Source organism: Rhinopithecus roxellana, chromosome 15 (genome assembly GCF_007565055.1).
Source record: "Rhinopithecus roxellana isolate Shanxi Qingling chromosome 15, ASM756505v1, whole genome shotgun sequence".
NCBI lineage: Eukaryota > Metazoa > Chordata > Mammalia > Primates > Cercopithecidae > Rhinopithecus > Rhinopithecus roxellana.
In genome coordinates, this window is record NC_044563.1 from 108537456 (window position 1) to 108546165 (window position 8710).

General features: G+C 44.7%; 1 pseudogene; it reads left to right on the forward strand.

Moving 5' to 3' along the window:
- The first annotated feature begins 7492 nt into the window (after positions 1-7492).
- On the forward strand, positions 7493-8401 carry LOC104658379 (annotated as a pseudogene).
- The last annotated feature ends 309 nt before the right edge of the window (positions 8402-8710 follow it).

Genomic DNA, 8710 nt, shown 5'->3' on the forward strand with positions numbered 1-8710 from the left:
TGAAATATTTGTACAGCTATAGAATGCCTCTCTACATAACAAAACCTGTCAGATAATCTACCACTTTTATTTTTTATCCCCAGAGACACTTTCTAGATATCTCTCTTCTCCTGCTCTACTCTGGATTAGTTTTCCTTTTGAATTGCTGTACAGCTGTTTTCTTGGCCTTTTCTTTTCCATCCTCCTGAAAATTCCCGGTCTCTTCTCACCTGTGCTGGATTACCTGTTGATCCCATTCCTTTTCTTCAGTTTACTCCTTCATTTTGATGGAGCATATCCTTCAGTAACTTTTTAAGAAAGGTATATGGGAGGTAATTTTTTAAAGACCCTGCATTTTCTAAAAATGTCTCTATTCTATATTCGCTTCTGACTGATAGTTTGGCAGGCTAAAGAATTCAAAGTTAGAAATAACTTTCCTTCTGAATTTTAAAAGCACTGTTCTGTCATTTTCTAGTTTGATGACATTTTGATGTCTATTTTTCCCTGAGAGCTTTTATTCATTTCTGGTGACCTAAAGTTTTGGAATGACAGACTTCGATTTGAGAATTCCTACATTATGCTAGGCTCTTTGAAGTCCTCCTTAATCTAGAAACTTAGATTCCTCCATTCATTAAAGTTCTTCTATTTCTTTCTTTGATGTTTCCCCTCCTCCATTGTCTCTCTTGGTTATTTAGACTTTGGATCTCCAGACAGATCTCACTTTCTCTCATTTTCCATTTCTGTTGTAATGTTAGAGTTTCTGGGGAATGTCCTCAACTGAATCTTCTCATCCATCTGTTGCATTTTTATTTCGGCTCTCACATTTTTCATTTCTATGAGTTCGTTCTTGTTCTTCTCTTTTTATGAACTTCATTCTTATTTTATAGTTGCAATATCTTCTCTCATCATGACTACTAATCATGTGTATATATATATTTTTTTGAGACGGAGTCTCGCACTTTCACCCAGGCTGGAGTGCAGTGGCGCGATCTCGGCTCACTGCAAGCTCCGACTCCTAGGTTCATGCCATTCTCCTGCCTCAGCCTCCCGAGTATCTGGGACTACAGGTGCCAACTACCACACCCAGCTAATTTTTTGTATTTTTAGTAGAGACGGGGTTTCACCCTTTTAGCAAGGATGGTCTTAATCTCCTGATCTCATGATCCACCCGCCTTGGCCTCTCAAAGTGCTGGGATTACAGGTGTTAGCCACCGCACCTGGCCCATATGTATGTGTGTGTGTGTGTATATATATATATATATTTTTCTTTTTCTTTTGAGATGAAGTCTCACTCTGTTGCCCACGCTGAAGTGCAATGGGGTGATCTTGGCCCACTACAACCTCCACCTCCCAGGTTCAAGCAATGCTTCTTCCTCAGCCTCCTGAATAGCTGGGACTATAGGTGCGTGCCACCACACGTGGCTAATTTTTGTATTTTTAGTACAGACAGGGTTTCACTGTGTTGGTCAGTATTATTTTGCCCCTGCTTTGTATTAATTGTGTCAATTACTTCCTTCTTCCCTCCCTCCCTCCTTTCTTCCTTTCTTTTCTCATCTCTTTCTCCCTTTCTTTTCTCATCTCTTTCTCCCTTTCTTGTGCTCTTTATGATTGTTATTTTTAGTCTCTATCTTCCATGTCAAAATCAGTCCCTCAGTATCTAATGAACCTCTAGGAGAGAGGCTCTAAACTGCCGATTGGAGGTTCTTGGCTTGTTAGTGTGGCTTAGCAGCTGGTGAACTTCACTATAGGCTGACTGAGTGGGACCTGGCTGTTTCACTTGGGAATCCTTGTTGTTCATATTTTTAAGCCAATTATCTGGGCTGATTAGAACCCTCCAGCCTCCTACCTGGCATGGGGTGGTTTAGGTTTGGCTGTAGCTTTATGGGACCCAGGTAGGGACACCATATTTGACAATCCAACTTTTCACAATGTAAATCCTGTGTGTAGTAGGCATCTTCTACCTCTCTCAGGTATACGCCACGTCTATGAGTTGACCTCACCAGAAAGTAAAGTTCCTATCTCTGCTTGGGTATAGAAGGGGTAGTTACCAGACCATAAGGATTGAGGTTGGAGGTCTGAGCATCTAGATTCTCCTTTTTAAAGGTCAGCTATGTTTAAAAGGACATCATACATAATGTTTTGATGTAAAAGAAAATATTTTAATGGGGGAGGGCAATTATACTCCACTTAAAGCAAATCCCACCTCATTAAGACCAAATGATTCCAAGAGTGCACACATCCTAGTACTGCAAGATATCTGATTGTTCACCAAGAAAATTTCCAGTGAGCAAAAGCATGAGCAAACTCTTAAACCCTGGAATCTAAAGAACAATAAAAGTGGATGTCCCGAGGACATCATATCCCATCACCACTGAAGTTGCCTTGTATATTACCACGGCTAAAACTTCCTACCCTCAGCCATTATGTCAGCAGGCAATGAAGGCTATATGGGTGCCTTTCTTTTTTTTCTTTTTTCTTTTCCAAGACAGAGTGTCGCTTTGTTGCCCAAGCTGGAGTGCAGTGGCGCAATCTCGGCTCACTGCAAGCTCCACCTCCTGGGTTCAAGCGAGTCTCGTGCCTCAGGCCTCTCAGGTAGCTGGGGTTACAGGTGTGTGCCACCAAGCCTAGCTGTTTTTTTTTTTTTTAAAGAGATGGGGTTTTGCCCTGTTGGCCAGGCTGGTCTCAAACTCCTGGGCTCAAGTTATCTGCCTGCCTCAGCCTCCCAGAGTGCTGGGATCACATGCATGAGCCACGGCACCCGGCCAATGGGTGCCTTTCTGTGAATTAAAGGCATGATTAATAAACCTATTTTTTGGCCACCATTTATTTAGCACCTACTAGGTGCCAGGCCTTGGACCAGGTGCTTTTAACATGTTATTTCATACATGTATTATCACGTAAGTTGGTATGGGTTATGTCCTACACAATCCAAGGGCTGTCATTTATTTTATAGCCCATATCGATGATGGCTCCATGGAATACTATGCAGCCATAAAAAAGGATGAGTCCATGTCCTTTGTAGGGACATGGATGAAGCTGGAAACCATCATTCTCAGCAAACTATCACAAGGACAGAAAACCAAACACCGCATGTTCTCACTCATAGGTGGGAACTGAACAATGAGAACACTTGGACACAGGATGGGGAACATCACACACCAGGGCCTGTCATGGGGTGGGGGGAGAAGGGAAGGATAGCATTAGGAGATATACCTAATGTAAATGACGAGTTAATGGGTGCAGCACACCAACATGGCACATGTATACATATGTAACAAACCTGCACATTGTGTACATGTACCCTAGAACTTAAAGTATTTAAAAAAAAAAAAGCATTCAAATCTGCCTGGATTGGGAACAGGGCAAATGAATCTCATGCACAAGGAGAACTTGATATGTAAACATCTGCATGTGTGTGTGTTTGCTTGTGCACATGTTCAGGTACCTCCCATTCATACAGAAGGCAGACTTTCATGGGTTTTCATTCCCATGGCAGTGTTTCCAAGTTTCATATTTGTATTTCTGCACATACACAAGCGTTGTGAACATGACACACTTGCACAAGCATGCACATGCATGAATACACATGCACACACATGTGTGCACACATGAGCACGTGTGCACACATGAGCCCATGTGCACACATGTTCCTCCACCCCAACCCCTAACCCAAGGGGTGAGGCTCTCTGGTAGGGCAGCTACTTCACTATTCCTGGCTTGCAGGATTTATGTCCTTACAGTCATGTTGCACTGAAGTTCCTTGCTAGACACTGCACCTGCTCCAAGCATGGCTCTCTGTTCCTCTTCCCCAACCCTCTTGCTAGCTCAGACTGTACTTTCTAAGTCCCTTCTTGAAAGGACACCTCCCTTCAAGACTCAGGAACCTCTAGTGGTCTGACTGCAAAGGAGAGTGAGGACACTAGATAAACAAATACCAGTCCTGGCCCCAGGTGTCACTGAGAGAAGCCACAACACTGAGCCAGAGTTTAAAATGGCAATGGCTTTCTGGAGGACTTTCCTATGTGGCAAGGCATGCTGAGGTCTAGACTGGGGGCAGCTTTCAGGGTAGAACCAGCACCTGCTGGAAACAGTTCGTGTCATTATATAGCCCCTAGCCCCTCCATCCTACCCCATCTGCCCTCTCTGCCATAGTGAAAGTAGAGTCCTGGTAAAAGCACTAACTGTAGAATCAGGTGGTTTGGGGATTAGAATCTCAGCTCCAATACTTGATAGCTGTGAGAAGTTCAACCAGTTTCTTATTCTCTCTGAACCATGATTTCATCATCTGTTGAATGATCTGAACTCCTTAGAATTACTGGAAGGATTTAAATCAGAGTCACCATGTATTGCTGCTGTATAGTATTTGCTGTATAGTATTGCTGTATAGTATTCCATGGTGTGTGTATGTACCACATTTTCGTTATTTTTCTTTATCCAGTCTGTCATTGATGGATATTTAGGTTGATTCCATGTCTTCGATACTGTGAATCATGCTGCAATGAACATACGCATGCCTGTGTCTCTATAGTAGAATAATTTATATTCCTTTGAGTATATACCCACTAATGGGATTGCTGGGTTGAATGGTAGTTCTGCTTTTAGCTCTTTGAGGAATCGCCACACTGTCTTCCACAATAGCTGAACTAATTTACACTCCCACCGACAGTGTATAAGCATTCCTTTTTCCCCACAACCTCGCCAGCATGTTATTTTTTTACTTTTTAATAATAGCTGTTCTGACTGGTGTGAGGTAGTATGTCATTGTGGTTATAATTTGCATTTCTCTAATGATCATTGATACTGAGCTTTTTTTCATATGCTTGTTGGCCACATGTATGAGGTCAGAGATTTTCATCTATTTCATTTACTGCCTCATCTCCAGCAATTAGAACAGTGCCTGACCTATAATAGATGCTCAATAAACATTTGTTGCATTTGTGAATGTGTCAGAATGAGCCCATATTTGGGGTTAGATATGGGTTCAGATGTGTCCACAGCCAATTATGAACAGTGAGACCTGGGTACATGACTTCACCTCTCAGAGTCTCAATTTTCTTATCTGAAAGTTGGATATGACGTCTATTTCATAAGGTCCTGGGAAATGTCAACAAGGTAATGCATATAAAGGGTTGAACACACTGTCTGGCTAGGAAATAAGTAACTGACAAGTTGTATTACTATTGCAAGAAGAGTAAGTGGTTGCTACTTCCGAGGTGCTTGAGAACATTTCAACAGAAACACAAAGAAAAATAAAAAGCATCCCAAAGGATTATAAATCATGCTGCTATAAAGACACATGCACACGTATGTTTATTGTGGCACCATTCACAATAGCAAAGACTTGGACCAACCCAAATGTCCATCAATGATAGACTGGATTAAGAAAAATAACAAAAATGTGGTACATACACACACCATGGAATACTATGCAGCCATAAAAAAGAATGAGATCATGTCCTTTGCAGGGACATGGATGGAGCTGGAAGCCATTATCCTCAGCAAACTAACACAGGAACAGAAAACCAAATACCTCATGTTCTCACTTATAAGTAGGAGCTAAATGATAAGAACACATGGACACACGGGGGTAACAACACACACTGGGGCCTTTTAGAGGGCGGAGGGTTGGAGGAGGGAGAGGATCAAGACAAACAGCTAATGGATACTAGGCTTAATACCTGGGTGATGAAATAATCTGTACAACAAGCCCCCATGACATAAGTTTACCTATGTAACAAACCTGCACTTGTACCCCTGAACTTAAAAAAAAATGCCTGCCTTCCTGAAGCTTACATTATATAAGTGGAAACAGATCAAACAATTTAAACAGTAAAACATATCAAGTGTAAATAATAAGGTTAAGTAGGGAAAAGCAGAGCAAGGAAGAAAAGCAGCAATTTGAAGTGGCTTTGGATGTAGTGACCAAAGAGAGTTTCACGGAAAAGGTGACATTAAGGGAGCATGCCACAGAGTTATCTAGGAGAAAAGTATTCCAAGCAGAGGAAACAGCCAGTTCAGAGGTCCTGAGCAGGAGTGGTGTCAGCTGTGTTCAAAGAATACTGAGGAAACCAGCATAGCTAGATCACAGGCCATACGGGGGAAAGTAGTGAATATCATATACTTCCTTTTGTGATGAAATTAAAACGTGTATAACCAATGCTATACATACACTGCTGTCTTACCTCTGACAAAGCACATTCACCATACTTTATATTCCTGGCATCTTTCTGTAAAGTCTATAGAGATTGGAGGCTGGGTTTTGTGACTAGGGAAGGAGGGAGAGAACCTTTAGATTTCTACTGATGTCCACTTGCACTGAAGGAATGTGCATGGTTAGTAGGGGGAGGGCTGGACCAGCGGGAGATGAGAAAATGTTAACCCTATCACTGCAATGATGTTGCCCCCAAGCAACTTAGCAGCCAGCCCAGGAGCAGCCCTGAAGGCTCCTGCAAAATTATACCCCTGCAGCCCTGCCTTTCCCCTCTTTGTTGAAGCTAAAAGGGAAACTCTGTTTAACTCTTAGGACCACATATTTAGCTAACCTGCTCTGGCCTGAGTGATATTTTATGAGAAATTAAGCTCATAGCTGATCATCTTTCACACTGAGGCGGTGGTTAATGTATCCTGGGGAGACCTCACTGTTGAGCCAGCCTCTCTGTTATTGTCAGGGCTGGGGCCTGGGCCTGGGCCTGGGCTGGAGAAATGGCCCCTGTCTTGCCTTGGTTCCAGACACAAGCCGAGTCTGGGGTTTTGGAGATCTTAAGGAAAGCAGGGCCAACCCAAAGGAAATCAGACACAGAGAACAAAACAAATTGAATTTTTTGAGGAAATTGCTTTTTGCCTCCCATGCCTCCTTCCCTTTTATTTAATTTTTGGGATTCTGTGTGAGTTAGTTACAAACAGTCAACTCAGTATTTTCTACCTATTAATAAATATTAAATATTAAAGAATCTAATTCTGGATGGCTGGTGGATCTGGGTGGGCACAGTGCCAGTTGCTGCCGTACCTCAGCTTCTTTTCTGGGGCTTCTTCTCCTACACTGACCGATGGTGCCTTTTGACTCCCATCTCCCTGGTCATAGGGAGTTGGTCTGTCACCTAAGGACAGCCAATCCATACACTGATCACCAACACATGAAGTGGTGCTGGGCACAAGTTGGATCTAATTGGGACAAGGGTAACTATCTGAGCCATTCAGTTCCCCTCACAGTTCCCCAAAATGTGGGGACTTATGTGCTTGGTGGCATGAGTTAAAGCTAAAGGCACAAAGAGAGGCAGAGACAGAGAGCAGCTGAAGGCTGATGAGAGGTAAACAGGTAACTGGCCACAAGAATGTGCTGGGAATGGGTTTGGCAACTCACACCTGCAATCTCAGCACTTTGGGAGGCCGAGGCAGGAGGGTCACTCAAGCCCAGGAGTTCAAGACCAGCCTGGGCAATGTAGGGAGAACCCGTCTCTACAAAAAATAAGGGCAAAGTCTGAGTCCTGTCCTCTCGCTCTCCTCCCCAGATGCGATGAGTTTCACCACTCGCTCCACCTTCTCCACCAACTGCCAGTCCCTGGGCTCTGTCCAGGTGCCCAGCTATGGCACCCGGCCAGTCAGCAGGGTGACTAGCGTCTATGCAGGCGCTGGGGGCTCTGGTTCCCAGATCTCTGTGTCCCACTCCACCAGCTTCCAGGGTGGCATGGGGTCCGGGGGCCTGGCTGCGGGGATGGTTGAGGGTCTGGCAGGAATGGAAGGCATGCAGAACAAGAAGGAGACCATGCAAAGCCTGAACAACTGCCTGGCCTCCTACCTGGACAGAGTGAGGAGCCTGGAGACTGAGAATGGAAACTGGAGAGCAAAATCCAGGAGCACCTGGAGAAGAAGGGACTCCAGGTCAGAGACTGGAGCCATTACTTCAAGATCATCGAGGACCTAAGGGCTCAGATCTTCGCAAATACTGTGGACAATGCTCACATCGTTCTGCAGATCGACAATGCCCGTCTTACTGCTGATGACTTTAGAGTCAGGTATGAGACAGAGCTGACCATGCACCAGTCTGTGGAGAGTGACATCCATAAACTCCGCAAAGTCATTGATGACACCAATGTCACTCGGCTGCAGGTGGAGACAGATTGAGGCTCTCAAGGAGGAGCTGCTTTTCATGAAGAAGAACCATGAAGAGGAAGTAAAAGGCCCGCAAGCCCAGATTGCCAGCTCTGGGTTGACTGTGGAGGTAGGAGCCCCCAAATCTCAGGACCTCGCCAAGATCATGGCAGACATTGTGGCCCAATTTGATGAGCTGGCTCGGAAGAACCTACAGGAGCTAGACAAGTAGTACTCTCAGCAGACTGAGGAGAGCACCACAGTGGTCACCACACAGTCCACGGAGGTTGGAGCTGCTGAGATGACACTCACGTTGCTGAGACGTATGGTCTAGTCCTTGGAGATTGACCTGGACTCAATGAGAAATCTGAAGGCCAGATTGGAGAACAGCCTGAGGGAGGTGGAGGCCCGCTACACCCTGCAGATGGAGCAGCTCAACGGGATCGTGCTGCACCTGAAGTCAGAGCTGGCACAGACCTGGGCAGAGGGACAGTGCCAGGCCCAGGAGTACGAGGCCCTGTTGAACATCAAGGTCAAGCTGGAGGTTGAGATCTCCACCTACTGCAGCGAGGGCTTCAATCTTGGTGATGCTCTGGACGTCAGTAACTCCATGCAAACCATCCAGAAGACCACCCCCCACTGG